Source organism: Mustela lutreola, chromosome 10, assembly GCF_030435805.1.
Source record: "Mustela lutreola isolate mMusLut2 chromosome 10, mMusLut2.pri, whole genome shotgun sequence".
NCBI classification, from domain to species: Eukaryota; Metazoa; Chordata; class Mammalia; order Carnivora; family Mustelidae; genus Mustela; species Mustela lutreola.
The window spans coordinates 68,333,698-68,356,503 of record NC_081299.1 but is presented as its reverse complement, the minus strand read 5'-3'; the positions used below and the strand labels follow the sequence as shown (position 1 = coordinate 68,356,503).

Here is a 22,806-nt window from a genome sequence, read left to right as displayed (position 1 = left end):
CCCTGTGGAGCAAGGAGCCCGATGTGGGACTCGATCCCAGGACGCTGGGATCATGACCTGAGCCGAAGGCAGCTGCTTAACCAACTGAGCCACCCAGGCGTCCCGAAATTGGAAGAATTCTATTGTTGTTTTCTTGATTGGCTATTGCATTAGCAAAAGCCATGTGGAAGTCCTTGAAACTATCTCGTCTGCCAAGTTAGTAAATCAAAATCAATGATTACATCCTGGGGAAAATTGCACAGATTAGTACCATTCTCATAGATTTAAAGAATGCAGGGGTGAGGATCCCCGTCATTCCTCCATGCAATTCAATGGTCTAGATGATACACCAACTAGACGGGTCACGGCAGATGACAGTGGAATGCTGCCAAGTTAACAAGTGGTAGTTTCAATTGCAGCTGCCGTGCAGTATGTGGCATATACACTGGGGCAAGTTAACTGGATATGAGGTATGTGGTTATTGTTCTGGCAAATACGTTATTTTCAATACCCATCAAGAAGGAGGATCAGAAGCAGCCTACATTCATATGGATGAACAACAGCAGTCATGGTCTTGTCTTAGTGTTATGTTAATTCTCTGGCTTAATCAAAATATAGTCTGAAGGAACTGGAACTGTCTGGACATTCTGCAGAGCATCATGTGTGTGCACTATATGGATAGCATCATGTTAATTGGACCAAGGAGCTCACTTTATGGCAAAGGAAGTATGGCCATAGTGGACATAGTGGACATAGTGAGCATAAAGTTCACTGGCCCTACTATACTCTGGTGTAAAAAAGGCACTGACTTGGGCGCCTGGGTGGCTCAGTGGGTTAAAGCCTCTGCCTTCGGCTCAGGCCATGATCCCAGGGTCCTGGAATCGAGCCCCGCATTGGGCTCTCTGCTCAGCAGGAAGGCTGCTTCTCTCTCTCTCTCTCTCTGCCTGCCTCTCTGCCTACTTGTGTTCTCTATCTGTCAAATAAATAAATAAAATATTAAAAAAAAAAAGGCACTGACTTAGAGACGATATCCTGTGAGGATAGGTACCATCTTTCAGGGTATTGTACACACTCCATTTTTAAAAAGATTTCATTTAGTTGAGGGGCACCTGGGTGGCTCAGGTGGTGGAGTGTCTGCTTTCGGCTCAGATCATGATCCTGGAGTCTTGGGATCAAGCCCAGCGTTGGGCTCCCTGCTTAGGGGGAAGCCTGCTTTTTCCTCTCCTCCTTGGCTCATGTTCTCTGTCACCATCTCTGTCTCTCTTAAATAAATAAAATATTAAAATCTTTTTTAAAAGGTTGTATTTATTTGAGAGAGAGAGAGAGAGCATGAGTGGGGGGACAGGCAGGGGGAGAGGGACAAGCAGACTCTCTCTGAGCAGGAATCCCCCCTCCCTGGTGCAGGACTCGTTTCCAGGACCCCAAGATCATGACCTGAGCCAAAGTCAGACACTTAACTGACTGGGCCACCCAGGAGCCCCTGTATACACTTTAAACCACTAGCTATTATATGTTGCTCTATCCCTGATAGGTAGAATACATGAATCCAGGAATTAAAGGGTAGATACAAAAGGGACCTAACTCATTATCAGTTTGGGAAAGCCATCTCGGGAAATTTAGGTGTTGGAGCTTCTAGGCCCCAGTGCAGGGAAACCTGGCCCTGGGAATCTAGCAAGATTCTCAGTAAACATAAAACTATTGCCACACTACTTTGGCCTCCCTGTGCCGGGAAATAAGCCGGCACCACAAAAAAGTTACTATATCGGCAGAGAAACTGACCTGATGATCATGAGAAGGAGGAAGGGATGACACATCAGAGAGAAGGAGCAAAGTACTTGTCACTCAAGTGATCTGTTGGGACATATTTTGGTGTCCCTGTCCCTTATTTAACTGTAGTGGGCAAGTAGAGCAACCACAGCCTGATTAGGGCAGGAGAGCCCAGGGCTCAGAGACCTCAGAGTTGATCATTCAGTTTACTTTTCCGCAATCTACTTAGACCTGCAGAAGTACCAACCCGTAAGCAGGAGCATCTAGAAGGGTGATCGAGGAGGGAGATCATGACCGTGACTGGACCTTGGAACACACCACAGCTGGGGAAGCTCTCATTGGCTCTGCTACCTCTTCTCTTACACGTCAGCCCAGAAAATGCGGCTAACCAGAATCCTGAAGCGGCTGGGCCTGAAAGGAATTTGCTTGATCTGAGAAGCAAGTGGGTCTGAGCCACGTAAGGGACGGACCGCGGGGGCGGTTGGTGGCGTCGTTCCCACCCACCCGCGGCTGTGTTTGGCTGCGATCTGCTCATGGCGCTCCTCTTCACAAAGATTTGCCCTCAGCTGAACAGTGCCAGCTCCGCGGAGAATTACACTTCCTGGGAACGAGAGGCGTTCACCCTGTGGTACAATTTATGTCCCAGAGTCCCCCGAGGGGACCCGGCTAAGCTGTCGCTGGTTTTCAGCGGAGACCACATCCTTCTTGGCTAAGTGCTTTCACCTAGTTGACTTCTCCTGCTCCCCTTTTGGGAGCACTCCCTTGATAAATTATTTTCAGAAGTATTTCAATCTCAAGCCCTATTTCTAGGAGTTTTGACTTGAGATACCATCTTCTGCTATTAACCCTGCTGGAACAATCTTTTCTTCACCCATTTTGTTCTGACTCAAACTTGGTAGTGTGCACATGAAAAGTTATACAGATTGAGGTTGCCAATTAAAAAAAAATGACCTTCTAAAATCTCTCCTTGATTTATCAACATGACAAAGCTCTCACTCATTTTCAATTCTCAACTTTACTATAACTGATGACCATTATTCTATTCTTGTTACTCTCCAAGGCTTTCTCTACACTGATGTCAACTATCTTTTAAAATGCCATTCTTATCATGTCACTCCCCTGATTAAACCTTTTAAACATTTAGTGACCTTACACTATTTCCTGGATGAAGTCTCAAGTCTTTAATATGACATACAAGACTTTGCTTATTGGGTTGCAATTTTGAGCTGAATTGTAGTAGACTCATCCCCCTACCACGCAGCCCACATGCCGCATGCTACAGTCAGACTGAAAAGAGTCTTCTTCCCTGAATAAGGAATGCTCAGATTCAAATCCATGCTAATTCCTCTGCCTGGGATGACTCCTCTTTCCTCTTCTACTTGTGAATGCCTGATTATACTTTAAGACACAGATATTTTTATCAGCTTTTCTGTGAAGCAGTTATTGACCAACTCTGAACTTTTTCCAGACTCGAGGAAGAATTAGTAAGTTCTTTCTTCGTGCTCTTATAGCATTAAGTAGTCACCTGTGTTATGATGCTTGTCCGATTTTTTTGTGATTAAACATTAATAAACATTAACATGTCTTTCTCCCCCACATAAATTAAAATTCTTCAAGGGCCATGTAATTTGTTTTTGTAACAGTACTAATGATAACATTGCTTAACATAGTACTCTTAATAGATATATACTATATAAGTATGTATTATATTTATATATATATATATATATATATATATATATATATATATAATATATATGAATAAAGAATTTGACTGGTTCTGAGATAGTTCCTCAACCCGACAGGCTGGACAGGCTGGTCAGTTCTTCTTTTTTTCTTCTTTCTTTCTTTTTTTAAAGATTTTACTCATTCATTTGAGGGAGAGAGAGAGAGAGAGAGAGAGCACAAGAGCAGGCTGAGGGGAGGAAGGAGGGAGAAGCAGACTGCCCCCTGAGCAGGGAGCCCGAAGTGGGACTTGATCCCGGGGACTCTGGGATCATGACCTGAACCAAAGGTAGACGCTCAACCAACTTAGCCACCCAGACATCCCTGGTCAGTTCTATTCTAGTTCTTGCCTTTGATCATTTTCCTCTTGTTGGAGTTTTGGAAATTGAAGGGAGTCTTTGGACAACTGTCTGTTCGTTTAAACCAAATAGCTGTTCGCATCTTCAGTCCATTATTGTATGAGTTTAGGTAACTTTACCTGCTACACATTCACACAAGTTCATGTCCCCTGTGATTTGTAAAAAACAGGGCCAAGAAATATACTTCCAAAGGGTAAGAGCCAGCCTGAAATTTAGCTCAGTAACATAAGTGCAATCCTATATTTGATCTCTGCTTGAAAGAGGTAGCAAGCAAAGGAGAACAGAGAAAACACTGCTTTCCCAGGATAACCCCCCACCTACTTCATAACTTCTTTACACTGTAGTCAGCCTGGGGATCAGTGTGTTTGACTGGCGTTTCAGATTCATCTAGATTTCCATTTATACAGCAAATGGTGCTTTTAAAGTTTTCAGAGTTTTCTTAGAAGAACCATTATTTCTTTATATTTTTGAGGGGCTGGAAGTTTAAATAAATATACTTAAGAAAATCCCTAGTATAATATTAGAAATTGTATTAGTGATCTTGAAATAAACAAGAAGGTAAATAGGATAATAAAAGCCTCTGTGTTATAGGAAACTCAATGGTTAATGTGGCACAAAACCTGGTTATAAGAATCTGACCTGATAATTTTCATTCTTTTCCTCCAGCCACATTTCTCAGCCTTGGCTCCTCCAGCTCCCTCCGACTTCAAAAGAAATTCTGAATAAAGAAGGAGGGCACACAATAGAAGAATTGGTCTGATTATCCCTCTCTGTTTGGAAATGGGTAAAGATTATAGATATGTTTTCTTCTTTCTGTGCTTTAGACTATGTAATGTCAATTACCTCAAGCAAAACCCCCTACTCAGGCTAATACACAGATTTGGATCATGCCAAAATTGCATAAAATTAGAAACAAGATATTAATAATAATCCATAATAGTGTGACCAAGTGGAATGCATGTTTATTCTCATTGGTTTTAGCCGGTATAATAAAAAAAGGTAAATTAGTTTAGAGATTTAAATTTATATTTATTATACCCTGACCTTTTTTGCTCTTCTCTTACCACTTTATATTATGAATGAGGTAATTAAAAAGAGTCTCTTCTCTTTTATTCCATTATGGCCCATTTTTGCCCCTTTAAATGTATTTGTGTGTTTGTGAATGTGTGTGTGTGTGTACATTGATTATTTTAACCAATGTTTGAAAATGAAGTTGTAGTGCTAAAGGTCAAACAAGTGAATTAGCTTGACCTGGTAATTAAAAGACCATGTATGAAGTACTAACCAGAAACACTGTAGGACTTTTCATTCTCAACCCAAAATGAAAAGGCAAAGCATAATAATCCCTTATCACCTGTGAAAATGATGTCAGGAAATGTTTTCTCAGAGTCAGCTACTGGTCAAGACTTACATCAAGTTAAACAAAATAATGAAGGATCAGGATTCTGGAAGGGCCAAAAGTTCGAACAGGAGACCTTTAGCCTTTCTGCCTGCAATGCATAATAATACTTCCTGTTTGTTTGATAGGTGCGCTCCCTGAACATAAAAGCCTTTATAACTTTTAAGTTAGGAACTAAGTACTCTGGTCCCATTCTTCCTATTTAGGATGGCTGTCCACAGAAGTGAATCGATATAATTTGAACTACTGAGTGAAAACAACAACAAAAACAAAATCCTTACTGGACCAATCAACTTCAAGCTGTGTCTTATTAGGCTTCCAAAATATTTGGGATTGTCTGAATTAAAAAAGAATTATATGTGATTATGAATGAATTTCATCCAGGTTGGTTTGCTGTTCAGATGCCTTTAATAAAGAATCCATTTCCTTACAAGAGTCTAAATAGACCACACCGTTCTGTATTAACCAGACATACCTTATGGCAATAACAACAGTTGGAGATTTGACCTGAAGAATGCTTCAGTTTGAACTATTTCTGCTCACGAATAGAGAAGATTGCAGGTAAATAATGTGAAGTAATTTTCACTACTAAAATAGTTTAGAAATATATAAGATATAAAAGAGGTTTTTTTTTTAAATGAATTGAATTATTTAGTAAGCCCCAAGCTTTAGTGGTTTATCAGTTTTTAGCCAGTTTTTAGGTCTGACTTACCAATGCCCCAAGAAAACAGAACAAGAAACTTGAATGCAAGCCTTTCAACCAGGTAACTCTATAGTTTATAAGTGGCAATGAATGACATTTCCTCAGGAAAATCTTGGAAATTACCAGTGTTGCACGTTTTATTAATCCATGTTTAACCTGAAGCCTAGAAACTAGTGCCCCTTTCTTCCTGTCTTCAAAATTTCTATTACCAACTGTACTATGTTGAAGTTTATATGACAGGCCATTTCAACACTTTTGTTTAGTTAAATGGAAGTGCATCACTTTTAAAGAAAAGCCCTATTGCCAAAAAATATAAACAGCCCTAACTTTGATTAATATAAATATTTAAAAACCAGAACATTCTGTTACATCTTGCAAAAACAATTCTGATGTAGCTGATGGGAAAGAAAAAGTGCTTTCATGCCTTAGACGAATCCAACAAAATACAGCTGCAGAACAAAATTTTAAGTAAATATGAATTGTTTGTCTTTTCACAGGGCTACGGTGTTTACCTAAGTGGAGTTATTTTAGAACACTTTATGTTTTATTAGTAAAAATGAAAGTTTTTTTTTTTTTTTTACAATTTCAGTTCTGAAGTATTTTATTTAAATTTGAAAGTCCTCTAATTAAAAACACCATTAAAAATTATTCCTCCTGCCCAGTTTAGCATTTTGCTAATAAGCCACTGGACAAGAGATGTGTGAAATGAATAGATGAAGAAAAACGTTGACAGCAAAAGCAAGGTCTGAGGGGGTGAAGGTAGTTTATTAGGCCCCGTTTGTCACGAATGGCCCTGCTGCACATATAAAAGCAAATCCCTCTACCTTAGAAGATTAATTCTGAAGGAGGCACTCTTGGGTCAAAGTATACATAAGCGTGTGCCTAATCTCAGAGAAATCAGGCTATTTTCTCACAGCAATTAAGCAGAGGTCTGGGGTTTCACCCACAGTGTATTTAAACACAGGATACAATTAAAACCCAACGTATTAATATCTTTGCTCTGCAAAATTGCTCAGGAAATAGATTTTGCTCTCTTTCAAATGAAAAGCACGGCAAATTAAGAGAATAACTTGATGCTTTGCTAAGTTGCTTGAAATAAGAGTGTCGTATTTTCTTCTAATTGCAAATGTCTTCTGTACCTAAAGACAGTTCTTACTCTAGGATAGGGTTATAAAGTTTCTAGTTCCTTTGGTCTAAACAATGAACCTTAGAAGTTTGCATGAAAATGTATTGTTTTAAACTGTAATTTAATTTCTTATTGAGCATACGCTAAAAATCAACTTCTTAAAAAGAACTCACTGTTTTATAAAGAACTCACTGTCCACTACCACCAAAATGTCACAATTAGGAAGCTTTGCAACCTATGTAAAGTGTGAAAAAGTAAATGTAAATCTTAAGCAATCAAATGTTCAGAGGGACTGCTTTCTGCAGAGGTTTTTCCTGAAGCTTTTTTATTCATATACTCATCTCAAGGCAAGAGCTAATCTTCCAGAGAAAATTACTGCCAGGTTAAAACACTACTTCGAAAATGCTAAATTTAAAAACAACAAAATAACTTTTATTTCTTGTGTGTCAGTTCCCTAAAGACAAAGATTTTAATAGTACAAAAGCTATATGAATAAACCATCACCTTCATTCAGATCTTGAAAACAAACAAACAAACAAACAAACTCTTCTGGTATTAAACAAATTTTACCCATATTGTAATTATTGTTACTTCTCTTTTGTCTCCCTTGAGATTAATATTCCATTTAATTGCCCAAGCAAATGCTCTGTCTTTTTGAGGAGGGAAGTTGTTCTTGGAATAGGAAAGGATAGAAATAGTTTTTCATATATATAGCTGACTCGATAGTTATTTCATTTATATAAGAGTTTCTAGCAAGATGGTTATCAGTATATGACACAGAGAGAATTCTTATCATTCATGACATATAGGCATGTTCATAGAAATTAATAAAACTGAAAGAATGAAGCAAAATTGAATCTGATGGGCAGTGGTGTGTGTGTGTGTGTGTGTGTGTGTGTACACTAACATGTTTCCCACCTAATACTCCTTTGTTGCTTTTAAGAGAAGAGTACTTAAGGTACTCATCTTCGTAAGGTGAAGTACAAAAGGCAATGTCCCCTAGAAACCACAAGACAAACAGCTTAGGCACTTTTTTGATGTGTGCTGGGCTATGTGAGAAGGCATGCAATCTGAATTTTACGAAGGATTGTTTTAATAGGACCAATGACTTTAATATAGTCCTCCTTGCTGACATCACTGGCAAATTGGTCTACTCTGTAACCTTTAAAAGTGCAGCATATCCCAAAATGAGTTACTTATTAAACAAATGTTCTTTTTTTTGAGTGCAACTGACCTTTAAATGATTATTTCTCAGCACTTGCAACAAAGAGAATCTCACCTATCACCTTTACACTTTTGATGCTACAGTGAGTAGATCCATAACCTTTTCACAACACTTACCATGCCACACAACATGGAATTACAAACGCTAATGAGCACCTTTTCTTTTAAGGGGAAGTCGTGTTACTTTATTAAATTGTTGCAGTATACAGAAGCCATGGGAAAGTCTAACAACAAATCATTATTTTTTTGATCAAGCTGAAACCATTTTAGAAAACAGAATTCCAAGGCACCAAAGCGTAATTTACTCCTAATAACAGTTTCTACTGAAGTTTTCCCCCTTTGGCTTCCAGGGTGTGTGTGTGGCGGGGGAGGGGATGGGGGAATTAAACAGTGGTATTTGACTTAAAAACATCATCTTTAGGTTCAGGCACTTACAAATATTTGCAGGCAATTTGAACTAACTTACAGACAACTAGCACAGCACCCTTTTTCACTAACTAGAAGGAAAAGCTTTGAAATTTCAGAAGTATTATTGATGGAGTGTATATATATATATATATATATATATATGTATATTTATACACACATATGTGTATAAAATATGTATATCTCCTGTGGTGTTAGAGATTTTAAGATTATGCCTTCCTCAGAAACTGGCACCTTTGTAAGATGTAATGGGTATAATCAAGTCCTGGTTTTCTTTATTAAATAGAGCTGGAAATTATAAATCTTATTCTTCAGGAATCAAATCAAATCAGCACATATTCGAAAGAGTTAATGTTTTCTGGGATCTCTTTACTAATGTAAGGAAATCCATGTTACTCTAAGTCCCAGTGGTCTTTCCTGGAACAGGTAACCTATTTATACTTTAGTAGAACTACTGAATCTGTTAAAGGTTTCATTAGCCTAAATATTTTCCCTCTTAAAGAGAAGCAATATTCCAATTTTGAAAAATTCTGAGAAAATTTTCTTGATCTGAAGGATTCAAGTCCTGGAATAACCTAGTATGTCCATCCCTGACATACATTTTACCCGAACAGTAAGGCACAAGTACTTTCTTATGTTCCAATATAAGGTGTGTTTTTTTTTTTCCCCCTTGCAAGGCTGACCATATTTATAAAATACTGTTTTTTAAAAAATGGGGTCTTAACGATTCTTGAATATGAATCCTCCATAACATAAAAAGGTGTTTTCATGTGTGCATTCTCTGTCTCTCCTATTTTCCCACATTTCTTACCAAGTGAGCCTTATTGGCATGAATTATAGAGAAATCTGGGAAATTTTTCCTTAATAATGAAAAATAACTTCTTGAAATAACATTCACTTACGGTTTTCTTTTCGGCTCTGACGCAGTAGTATTTTGTAAAGCATGAGAGGCAGACAAAAGACTTCATCAGAGAAATCAAAGTTAATGTCCTTTGGAAACATTGGGCTCTGAAAGGGAAAAAAAAATAGCAGAAATATGACTTATTTGGCTCCCCCTAGCTTAATTTACAAAAAGGCAAATCAGTTATGTTATTGGCATGTAATCACAAAGAAAAATACACAGACTTAAGACTAAACCGACTCATTGTCAAGACTTCCAGGGTCTTATTCATTAATTATGGTGGCTGCCAGCAAACAACAGAGGAAAATCAACAATGCTGGATAAAATAATCATCAAGGGCTTCTATGTCTGTAAACTATTTAAATTCTTGAAATTGAATATTTATGATGAGTGATGCTTCTTTAATGTATACCATATTTCCATCAGCTCTCCGCTCTGCCTGCGCTTGGAAAGCCCAGACCCACCCGGTGCTTCGTTCACACCCACATTTCACTCGGTTCCATCCTGGCCCCCTCAGCTAACACCATCCCATCAGAAAACTGGACACCCAGAGTCACTTGCTGTTTTTCCGGGGCCTGCTTATTTTCTAATACCCCTCTCATCTTTAATAATAGCACAGTTCAGTATCCTCTCCGCCTGTGCCCAGGCAGCCCCCGTGTAAAACGGCTGTGAAGTTTATTTTGTGCCCATCAGTACAATGCAAACCAGAGTGGGCTTACCTCCTCGGGGTTAGTGAACCCACGTTGTCTGTGAGCACAGACAGCACTTTGGCCCCAGATGTGCCTGGTTAACTGTACAAGCAAAGAGGATAAATCCACATAACAATACTTCATTCACCAAGGAAATCTGCAGTGGATTACAGCTTCTCTATGGTTAAGTCTGGTCTTAATTTACTGCTTTTATTCAGTTTTCAACCACAAACGAGCCCCTTATGAGGCATTCACTATGCAGAATTGACAACTCTTTTTATCTACTTGAAAAATATTTTTGGATAATAATTTATGGTTACAAAATATGTTAAGCAGTTTCAATAGTTATATTATATTCTTTCAATGCTTAATGATGCAGTATCCCCTGTAAAAATGGAATGCCAGGAAATCTGGTAATTTTACATACAGTATTTATAACAACAGAGCAATTTGGCCATATAGAAACACAAATTAAAAAAAAATGCTGCATATTTCATAGGAAGTCTTTTAAAGACATTTTTTTAAGCTCTTAAATTGTATCTCAGGAGAAAATCAGAGTTCAGAACAGTGTCTAAAGGCCCTATATATGGGTGAAAAAATAATTTTGGCAAACACTGTATTTTATTTATGGATTATTATGTTTAATATAGCATATTTTGAACACTCTTCAGAAGGAAAAAAAAGCTGCAGCTCTCTTTGAGGACATGAGGGAGAGTTCATATGCTATTTATATTTTATACATGAAACCAAAATATGTGGTAAGTTTGTACTTCTTTGCCATCAAAAGTGTTCTCTTAATTTATATTCTGAATTAATGCCATCTTTTTAAAAAATCCATCTGAAGGTGTTCATTATTATTGGGCATAGAGTCCTTTTTCAAGCACTGATTGCCAGTAACTGGAACTACTCTGGAAACCCCAAATAGACTAAAAAGCATCATATCCCTTTAATAGTGGCAAGTGCCAGTAACAACGTTTGTCATTTTAGTTGTACAGCTTCTAATATTGCCAGCCTAGTGACCCTATAACCCCAAACGGAACCTATGTAAGTAAATAAGAAGGAATGTATTTTATAAATGGAGACAATGGAAACAATGTGGCTGATGTTCTTTGGGATGATGGAGTTCCTTTCCATCGCTTTAGATTAATTTAAACTGCGGGTATCCAAAGCTTTATAACTTTCCTTTTGGCAGAATTTGAGCACTTTCAAACTCATTGATACTAAGGGATTCTTCCCATTGCAGAATGAACTCCCTGTAGATAAACAAAGGGAAACATTCAATGGAGGTACTTGCTGTGTTTTCCTCATTAGTGGCTACACTGTCTTGAGCAGGGAATGAGAGCTTGGGGAAAAGCATCCTTGGCATTAACAAGAAAGGACATTGCTTTTACAAGGAAGAACACTTTATGGTTTTCTAAAGCATCTCTCCTCAAGTGCCATATGTAAATCATATGAAAAAAAAAAATCCACCCAAATTGTATGTGTGCTTCAGGGGGGAAAAACTACGTAAACGTGCAATAGAAAAATAATGAACTGTATCACTTTGGTTAGTTAAGCAATTATTGCTTCTTTATAGACCCAAATGCAGTTTGGTTTTCATCATAAAAACAGGTGGGGTTTGCTCTTGTTTATTGTTGGTGGTGGTTTATAATTTTGCTGGAAAGAATTCTTTATGTTCTCGTTCTTGTTATTTTAGGACTTGGCATGTTCTGCCTTTAATCTGGTAGCTAGGTTTCATTACCTTCCTAGGTGTTCTAATGAAGGTGTAAAAGAAAAGGTTAGAAAGGTGATAAATTAGACAATAGAAGCATCAGATTCAAATGCCACTTCCTATAATTCCAAAATCATGTGTCAGAATGGTTTCAGTAACAATATTACAGCTCCTTTCTGTTGTTTATCTCCAACATGTTAACATGTAGTTAAGAGCAACTTCTGGAACCGAGTATAGAGCTTTGGATTTATGACAATGGCGGCGAACCAGCCTCATTAATCTGGGCAAAAATAGTTTCTGATCATCAACCATGGGTCGATGAACTCAAGATTCTGAGGAAGGCTTGGTACATTCTTCCTGAGCCATTTAGTACGCAGACCCAGAATGTTCCTCCGTCCTTTATACTACATCCTGTGTACCCGGATGCTAGTCTCCTTCTCCTTCCTCTTCCTGCCAAGCAGTATATGTGAAGCTAGAGTGGGAGGGTCATTTAACAATGAATTTCTCCATTGTATAACCATTACAAAGCTATCCAGGCTAAAAAACTTGTTTTTTTTTAAGTCACTGTGCAATTTCAAGGTTTTAATGGTCCTTAAAATATAATACCCTGTGTCATTTATTTCCTGAAGTGAAAGCTAGTAGCAGCCTTTGGAATTCATGTAAAACAAGTGGTTCAAAATAGTTTGAAGAGAGAATGAAAACTTGATAAGCAATTAATCTACCCTGAATGCTTTCCTAATGGTTTGTGCCTTTTCTTGCTGGTTTAAAAAAAAAAATCCAGATGTATTCAAAAGAAAATCAAAGAAAATATACATCTAGATTTTTCTATAGTGCATTTGTTAGAATGAAACCCACACACGGTGAGGCAGGAAAGATTGAACGTTCAAATAATTTAAAAATAAAGGTGTTTCTGGTTGAACAGTGGCAACTTGATTTCTTTTTTTCTTTTTTTTTTTTTTTCCCCGCTAAAAAATTTTGTGCCTGGAGCTATGGGAGAAGGGAAGGATTTGAAATGGGAAACTGCATACATGAACATAGAGATGGGGCTAATTTCCTAACAGGATAATCCAGCAAGTGACACCTCGTTGAGGAAAAGAACTTGTCCTAATCTGACTGCTAATTTGTAGAGGCCCAGGTTTAAGAATTAAGGCAAGCCAGAGACACTGAGACTCAAGATTCAGCTACGACATAGAGCTGAGCCCACTTGATGTGTCTGCCAGCCTGTGTATCACCAAGGAGCATGGCGAGACTAGATAGAAGACCTGCCGGTCTGCTGACATATTGTCTGAGACACTGTATAGACAGAGGTGACTCTTGTTGGAGAACTGTGGGTGGCAGACAGATTGAAGACCCAGGAATCCATAAGTAGAAGGGAATGCATCTCAGTGGTTAATGGGACCAAGAGGATGAACACCCGGCACAGATTCATGCAGGGTGTCAATAGCTGAGATGACAAACAAGATCATGACCTTTCCCACTTATTAGAGCTTATGTCTTTCTCCCTCGGCAGAGTGGAACAGGGCAAAAATGGCAAACCCAAAGACAGAGAAAATCAATGAAAGGCTGAAGAGTTACATGAACAAAATTAACAGGGATAGGAACAAAGTCAGAGAGCTTACTTTTGAGCAAATGCCAAAAGTCTTAGGAGCTCCTGGAAGCTGGGACATTTCGAAAGATATTCCTTGTAGGAAAAGGATAACCATGCCTAAAATGACAAGCATGGGATCCAGCAAGATGATGTGGGTGTATGGGACTGATCCCGAGACCGTGCCTCTTTATTTCTGAGTGAAGAAGTACTAGAGGTTGAAGAACTTCATAATACCATACTTACTGCATAAGTATGGGGATTGCATACATACATACGTATATCCCCACACCTAAATTAATTGCTTGGTAAGCATATATAGGCTTATAGCACAGGTTACCAAAGTCCCAAGGCATAGAACCCTTACTTAGGGACCAGGTAGAAACACCTGAAATGTGGGTGTGTGGTACTGGGCATTCCATCCTATTTTTTGGCACCTACCAAAAGACAGGCCTCGATGGAATCTGCCATACATTCTGTAACCCGGATGAGTACTGCATGCCTGTTATCTGAATGGGGTTAGTCTCTGACTGGAGTATTGCCAAGTAACCCAATTTTAGAATAGCACAAATTTTAATTATATGTTTCATTTAACTGACACCTGTCCTTGGAGGCTGTCATTAAAATCTAACAAGCTATGATGTGGGAACTATTATTATCTATGATTTATAGAGAGGCAAAAATAAATAAGGAGAAAAAAGGAAAGGGTGAGAGGTTTGGAGGAGCGGTATGATTTAAAGACTAGAAATTCCACTGGCAAAAAAGCGCATCATATCAACTACCTAGAAAACGCATAGGAAATGAAAACCCAGATCATTGACTTACTTGTGTTTGTGGTATGATTTTACTAAATGTTCATTCATCCTTCCCTTCATGTTGTGGATATAATATGCCACTCCTTTCCTCGGTAAACTGAGAAAAAGTATATTTTTAAGTAAAATGGTTGAAACTGAAATGCATCAGTTTTAAAACTAAGCTGCACCAGGGGCACCTGGGTGGCGCAGTGGGTTAAAGCCTCTGCCTTCAGGTCAGGTCATGATCCCAGGGTCCTGGGATCGAGCCCCCGCATCAGGCTCTCTGCTCAGCGGGGAGTCTGCTTCCTCCTCTCTCTCTGCCTGCTTCTCTGCCTACTTGTGATCTCTGTCTGTCAAATAAATGAATAAAATATTAAAAAAAAAAAAACTAAGATGCACCAATTGTAGAATCCCCAACTATTCGTCTTGCACATTTCGTCTGCTGAAGAGGAAAAATGTGGTAAGGAAAGGTTTAGGGTGCAAAGAAAACAAGGTAATGTGTTGATGGTTAAAGAATTTGAATAGTGGGTACATGGGGGCTCATTATACTATTCTATTTACTTTAGTGTAAATTTTGAATTTTCCATAAGAAAAATTTAAAAGAGTGGTGCCTGGGTGGCTCAGTTGGTTGAGTTGCTGCCTTTGGCTCTGGTCATGATACCAGCGTCCTGGGATCGAGCCCTGCATCAAGCTCCTTGCTTGGTAGACAGCCTGCTTCTCCCTCTGCCTCTCCCCCTCCCTCTGCCTGCTGCTTTGCCTACTTGCATGCTCTTTCTCTCTCTCTCTGTGTCAAATAAATAAATAAATAAATAAATAAATCTTTTTTTAAAAAGAAAAATTTTAAAGAAATTTAATTTGGAGAGGCTTTTATTTTAGGTCTTGTACAAATTTATTTGGGAAAATTCATTTTATGCTGCAAAATTTGGCTATAAACAGGAGAACAGTACATCTTACATTAATTATATTACTGTATTTATGTTAATGATCCCACTGTAACGATACTATTCTCCTAAAAATGGAAAAACCAAAAGATCTGTATATACTTTTCTACTCTCCACATTCACAACCTGTCTTTTTTTCTTTTTTTTTTTTTTTTACAACCAGTCTTTTTATAACAGCCCTGGGTTTCTAGACTGAATGCCAAATATGCTTCCCGTTTAGATCAAATTTAGCTTTAACTAAAATAATTAGCCCTTGGTCCTAATTCTAATGGAAATGTAAGACTCTTAATATTCAGTAATAGTAGCACCATTAGATACTGCTGCTAACAGTGATTTATATGAAATAATTAGCAGACTGTTTCTGTGGTAGATACATGCAGAATTTGTCCTAAACCAAAGGCAAAACAATAATAAAAACTACTGCCTTTTAACCTTTCCATGAATTTAAATAAAAAAATGTGTACTGGAATTGCACATTAATAAGGCCTGTTAAGCTCTGAAGAATATTTTACATTCATCTGTAGTTCATCAGACAGGTTCATGACCTCAGTGGAATTGCTTGTAGCTCCTGCAGTTCTTAAGCCGGCATGGGAGAAGACACGAAATACTATTTTATGATTAGAAAATTCTACCAGAATTGACAGAAACAAGGGAACACATTCCCATATTGAGTACATGCTATGAAATGAGCACATATAAAAATACAGATATTGAGGAGTGACTTTTCATCCTCTAGGTACCTTAAAAAGAAGCAGCTAACAAGAGCGAACTATAATGCCATAGTTCTAGTCTTAAAGCAGGAAATGGGAGGGGTCAGCCTCTTCCCTGTGTCTGGAGGTGCACACGAAGGGAAACCACAGCCTTGTTTCCCAGTTTTCTAAGTTACATGATCATCACCAAAAAATCCGTATGAAGTTTCTCATTAAAAAGACTTTTTCCTCCCTAAGCAATATCTGTTTGGAAGTATCCTAGAGTTCATTTATCTTGCGGTTCCCCGAATCCCCCCTGAATGGCCGGTATTGTGTGAAAGGCATTTCCCACAAGGCTGGGCTTGCGGCTAGCAGAGGTCCCACTACAGCCGGGAAGTTAGTCCAGTTGCTTCTCCATCCCTCAGCCTGAGAAAATTTCATCCACAGAGCTGATTCATGCTACTTCTTTGGATCTGCTACTGGCAGCACAATAAGGGATGAATGAAATAAGCACTCAGCAGCTGAATGCCCTTAAAGACCACTTGGGAACTTTATTTGGTGCCAAATAAAGTGACCTGCCAGTGTCAGCTGCGGGAAGCATATTGTACTGGGCTCTGCAGTCTGTCCCAGTAGCCTATTCATTTCTGAGGAAATTTTCAGGTATTGAATTTTAATCCATGATGCCCAGTTATAATTTGGGACCCTTTTACATTAGAGACTGGGCTGCACCCCATTTGGCAATTAAGTCAGAGCTGCCTAATACATGATTTTAATTTCCGGAAAGCAGGTGCTTCCTTTGGTCAGTTACCAATCCCTGATTTTCCTTCATTCTTTAGCTTAAACCATTTTCATTTCATAGCCCCCGCCCCCCCCTTCTATAAGTATTCACCACATGTTAGATGATTTTCCTGCTTAAGCCTGTAGGGATTCCCATAGACTTCTTTTTAAAAAGTGCATATAACTTCTTCAAAAACTCATTTTGTAGGTATCCATTTGATCTCAATTTCATAATAACTTATTATATTTTTTTAAATAACCTGAATAAAGATTTGCTTACCTTACCTATCACTTGCAGTTATGAAGTGAGACTCTCCAGAAATATTTTCTGCATTAGCTTCCTTTGTTTCCTATTTTTACCAGTTCAACTAAAGACTTCCCTAACGATTCGGAAATAATTTTTGTTTGAGTTATATTTACAACTCTGTGTCTTCTCCAAACAGTGCTTTATGGTTCAAAATAAATGCTTGAGAAAGCACCTTAAAATACAAACAACTCAAGTATCAGGTGCCAAATTTGGAGGCAAGTGTTGTATAAGTTAAAACCTATTCCGGAAAGAAGTTCCCCTCCACACACATGCACTGAGATGGTGCAGTTTTATCTTCCGAAAGTACTTTGTGTAAGATCAGCCAGTACCAACAGAGCTGTAGCGAGGAGATTGGGAAACCAGATGTCCATTTGTGCTGATAATGACAGTGTCTTTAGCCCTTCCATTGCTATGAATGAGCTGCCTACCTCACTATTTCCATTCCCACATATGAATTATAAAATGCTGTTGAAATGCTGTATAAAATGCTGATGACCACCCTAGGATTAAATTTAAACCTTTGGCGGCCATAGATGGACTTGTCATTCCTAAGGGAAGTGAGTAAAAGGAAGCAGAACCAAAGCAAGATGAAACAAAATACAAAACCAAAAATAAAGAAAAGGAAAAGAAAGAAAAGACGTTAAGAAGAGAGAAAAAAATGGGGGAAAGCAAAGAAAAGGGGTGCTGAAGTTGAGTGCTACCATCAGTTGGCTTGATGAGCTCATTGTTCTACTCCTCCTCTGCAGGCTGAGGCCACAAATGCCTCTTGCTACCTAGCTTGACTCCACTGAATGATGTTTCATAATTAACTGAGGATTAGCAAAATTGATCGTCTTTAATGGGACCATGGCAAATGTTTCTTTTAAAAAGACCGAAGCAACCAAATTCTGGATTTGAAAGATGCAGAATTAGAGAAATTTACAAAAACAGTCTGTTACCTAACAAAAAGATCTATTTAATATTTCAGTTTAAGAATTAGCTGTCCTAGAATATAATAAATAAGATTTGATTAAAGTCTGTGAAATTGAATGCGGTTGTGTTTCTCAAACTATGTTCTAAGAAACACTAATGTCCTGCTAGATATTTGATGCTTCCTTAAAAAAAGCATGCTCTCATCAAATACACTGTAAGACTCCAAACCATATTTGCCCTCTAAGGAAGTCACAAAGCTTATTAACACATTATAGACGCTGCGAAGACTGGCATGGGAAAAAACAAAACAAAACAAAACCTGTTTATGTTGAATCCAGCATTTTATACACACACACACACACACACACAGGCTATGAAACTTTTTTTTTTCTCCTTAAAACACTGTTAATAATTTGCATTTTCTGGAACACAGTTATAAAGCAGTGTATTCCAATATTAGTACTTATTATTTTGTTGTTGTTGCTTTTGTTTTGAAGAGTAAAAATAGCTGAATTACAGGTTTGTGTTGACTTTGGGACCAGAATATTAAAATTTAGTACATCTGCTTAATGCACAATTCATTGAAGCTGGGTATGAACCTTGTACTTCATGTCACTGCCTGTGTTTACCGTGCCTGTTTTTCTGTATTCAGCCCCTTAGCGTTTTAGGGTCCATATTTAGTTTTCCATTGTATCTATGAGGACTTGCATGGTGCTTAGTACAGTGTAGGCACTCAGGGAATATTTGTTCGAATGAATAAATGAACACTGTAGTAGACATCTTTTTATATTTTGTTTATAACCACATTAGAATGTAATTTTGGCCTCAAAGTAAAAATAAAAGAAGTAAAAGTGAGAATGGCTAAACTGAACTGGTCTTTAATAGCTTTGTCAGAGGCCAGTAAATTCCTCACCAATTACTCTATTGTCTGATGCTTCATTGCTTCTGTTAGCCAGTCTGTTTGAAGTCAATATTCATTCTATTCTGTAATTTTCCAATTTGTTTTTTAAGTCTTTATATCTTCAATTATCTTCATATAGCTATTTTTTACCTGCCCTTTACTTTTTGTTGAATGACTTCTTAAAAGCAGACTCATAGTGAACTTCATATATCATAATATGCTCTGAGAAACTTCACATTGAAGACAAGAGAAAAGGCAGTGAAGGCGTGGGAGTGAGTGTGTGGTATAGAAGAGGTAAAAGAGGTAAGATGTTTAATTCATTTGACAAATATTTACTGAATGCCTATCCTATGCTGGGCACAGAGTATAGTCTAGACAATTCAAGGTCAGACAAAAATATGAAATATTCATCAGACAGGTATCAACAGAATTAAGAATTTTCAAAATTTCATCCCCCCCCTCCAGTTAGTTCATACTAGAGAATGGCTTGGTATTTTTAGAGTGATGATTTCATGTGTAAATTGTTTGTCTTATCTATTTTGCTCTGTTTCTATCTTGACAAGGCTGCCAACTTTCCTGAAATTGTACAATATTTTATGGGTCAGGACAAAACCACGTAATATGATCTATCACATAAAATTTAAAGTAAATTTAGTTACCTTAAATCAAAGTAGTAACTATTCAAAAGTCCACCTAAAGAATGGTTCTGACCATTGGTTGGTAAACTATATCCTTTGGGCCAAATCTGTAAAGTTTTATTGGGACACAGCTACACTTACTCACTTACATCCCATCTGTGACTGCTCCAACTGGAAAGTTGAGTAACTGCAAGAGGGACTGTATGGCCTACAAAGTCGAAAATATTGACTATCTGGCTATTTGTGGAAGTAGCATAGATAACCCTTGGCAGTTCAAGTAGGAGCAAAATGGTGGATCACTAAAAATACATTTAACATCTCCCTTTGGATATTTTTGTTCCTATATTGGAGTGTGATGAGAATATTATTCTGGAAATTCTTAAAGATCTAAGTCAGTAGCAGTTGGAATTCCATTTCACTGTTGCTCTTTTGTTCAATATTAAGTATGGACATGAAAAACTAGAATGTTTGAATTTTATGTCTAAGTTTTTATATTCTATGCTGGCAATATAGGACTTGTCTCTGCAGGCGGAATACTTCAGTACATATTGTAGGCAGGTTCCAAGGGGATCTATTTCCTGATATCCACTTCCTTGTGTTATCCCATTCTTCACAGAATAGGGCTGACTTGTGTAATCAATAGGACATTGTGGAAATTATGGAGTGTGACTTCTGAGTCTAGGTCATAAAAGGAATTGTGATTTCTGTCTTGTTCTGAAAGAACCAGCTATTATGTCTGGAGGACACTCAGGCAGCTCCCTGGAAAAAGGAACTGAGCCATCTGCCAATGGCCAATGAGGAGACTGAGGCAATCCATGAACATCCAGTGAGTGAGCCATCTTAGAAGCATACCCTCAAGTCCCAGTTGAGCCTTGATGACTACAGCTCCTGCTGACATTTCCACCACAACCTCCTAAGAGACCTGGAGCCAGAACCATCCAGCTAAGACACTCCTGAATTTCTGACCCTCAGAACTATGAGATAATCAATGTTTACTGTTTTAAAACCACTAATTTTGGGGTAATTCATTTTCATTATGCAGCAATAGATAACTAACACAATGGGGGTTCCCGGGTGACTAAGTCGATTAAGCCTCTTACTCTTGGTTTCCGCTCAGGTCACGATCTCAGGGTCCTGGGATTGAGCCCCACATCAGGCTCTGTGCTCAGTGGCGAGTCTGCTTGAGATTCTCTCCCTCTCCTTATGGCCTTCGTCCTCTGCCACTTGCACACTTGCATACATGTGAGGGCGTGCTCTCTCCTTCTTTCTAAAGTAAATAAATCTAAAATTAAAAAAAATCTTAAAATCTACCATGGTGTATGAGAATGTGGGCTCTGACGTCACACAACTTGTGTTTGAATCCTGGATCGACCACTTACTAAATGCATGACCTTGGGCAGATGATTAGCTCTGTTACTTAGTCTTCTCATCTAGAAAAATGGGGGTATAATTTACATCAATATCATAGAATTGTTGTAAGGAATTCAATGAGGTAATGAGTGAAAAGACTTCCTAGGAGGTAGTAATTGTTGCATAAATGTTAGCAATTATTTGCTTTTAATTACCATTAGAATGGGCTCCAAGTTACAAGTAAGAATTCTTTCAGACCTCATTTTGTTTTTTTGACAACTAAGTGAATCCATAGTAGAACTTTAAAGGACTTTTATCGCACATCCTAGAGTTTATACGATTTAGAACAACTCAACTAAATATGGGGTGCGGGGAGTCAGTAAAGCAAGTAACTACAAGAAAAGGCCATTGTCATTATTTTGGAAAACTAAGATATATACTAGTTCTGCATAATATTATGTATAAAAACAACAGAGGATGAAGAACAGGCTGTTATCCAAGAAAACAGGTAAAATTCTATAGTCTAACCCGGACCACAAATTTTAAAAAACACAATGACAAATGAAATTTTTCGTCTAATTTGCTAAAACCTAAACCACACATAATGTTTTTTGGTAAAAATAAAAGATAAATAGCAAAATAATATGATGCTTTGCAGGTTGTTTGAGTTATCTAACCCTTCTTTAATCCAGGGGATTATTGAACAAAACCAATGTTCATTCAAAAACACTTAGGAAATCTGTTGTGGATTACCAATATCATCAGTTAAACCTGTTTCAAATTTATTGCTTTCATTCAGGTTAAATAATAAAAGGGTCCATTTGTCCCACCACATGTATATACATGAATTTAGCTTTCATCATTCTCTACAAGTTTAATCCAGTGATTTATGTTTTTTAACGCATATTCAAGGAATCTGTTGAAGAAACTCATCCAGACAGACAGAAGAGCTAGATGGGATTAATAGGGTGTAGGCAGGATTTAAGCTGGTTGGTTCAGTTCAGTATAAGTTAAAAGAAACAAAGAATAGAACACAGTAACCCTTCTTGAGGTTCTAATCATTTTAATGACTTTAACAAAAAAGAACAGGCTAAGGTCAAGAAAGTTCAGAGACAATGATCCCTGTTTCTAGAAATACATAACAGGAAGAAAAGCCACTGCCTCAGCTGTTCTTTTTTTGACAGTGAAAAAACACCACTGTATTTTTTTTTGGGGGAAAAAATCTGCCTTCTCTTTAAGTCATCATATTAATGGTTAAATTTGAGGTTTCAGAATTCTTGATTTTCTTTGTGAAACCATTGTATTTCACTTACCACCACAGCAGGCAGCAAAGGCTAGGAAAAAATTGGGCTTGCTGACTTTTTAAAAAATGTTTTACAGCAAGACAATGTATTACTTTGAGATCTTCAGATAGCAACTGCTCAGATACAAAAAAAATACTATGACTTATCTTATTATTGATGACTTTGAACCTTGAAAAACATTCACTTTAAGTCTTACAAGAACAAAATATTGGAACATGAGGAGGAAAAAGCTTTTTCTTTTCTCCCCCCAAGTAAAGCAAACGCGGTTCCATTCTCTCAGGTATTTTGTTTCGGTGACATTCTAATCTTTATACACATTAAGGACTTTCTTTGATAATATTGTTTCATTAGTGTAAAATGTATTTTAACAAATATGCTCTTTTCCATTAACTTCTTTCCAAACACAGAGGACAAATGGAGACTTGATAAGCATATATCAGCGCTTCATTGCACCCGATATGTCTTTTCAACACTTATTTTGTTATAACTTTCATAGTTTAATGGAACACCTTGGGCCATGAAGTATTTTGTGTTCATTAACTTTTAAAAAGGAAGAGATATGCTATCTAATTACCAGCACTAGAGCCAGAAGATGAGGT

The 22,806-nt window shown here is 37.7% G+C and overlaps 1 protein-coding gene across 1 annotated transcript in view; it reads right to left on the bottom strand.

Moving 5' to 3' along the window:
* Positions 1–22,806, bottom strand: part of ADGRL2 (adhesion G protein-coupled receptor L2) — a 605,011-nt gene that overhangs the window by 372,636 nt on the left and 209,569 nt on the right. The window contains exon 4 of the mRNA XM_059136196.1: positions 9,611–9,716. The gene's annotated coding sequence lies outside the window, so the exon portion shown is untranslated. The remainder of the gene's footprint in view (positions 1–9,610; positions 9,717–22,806) is intronic.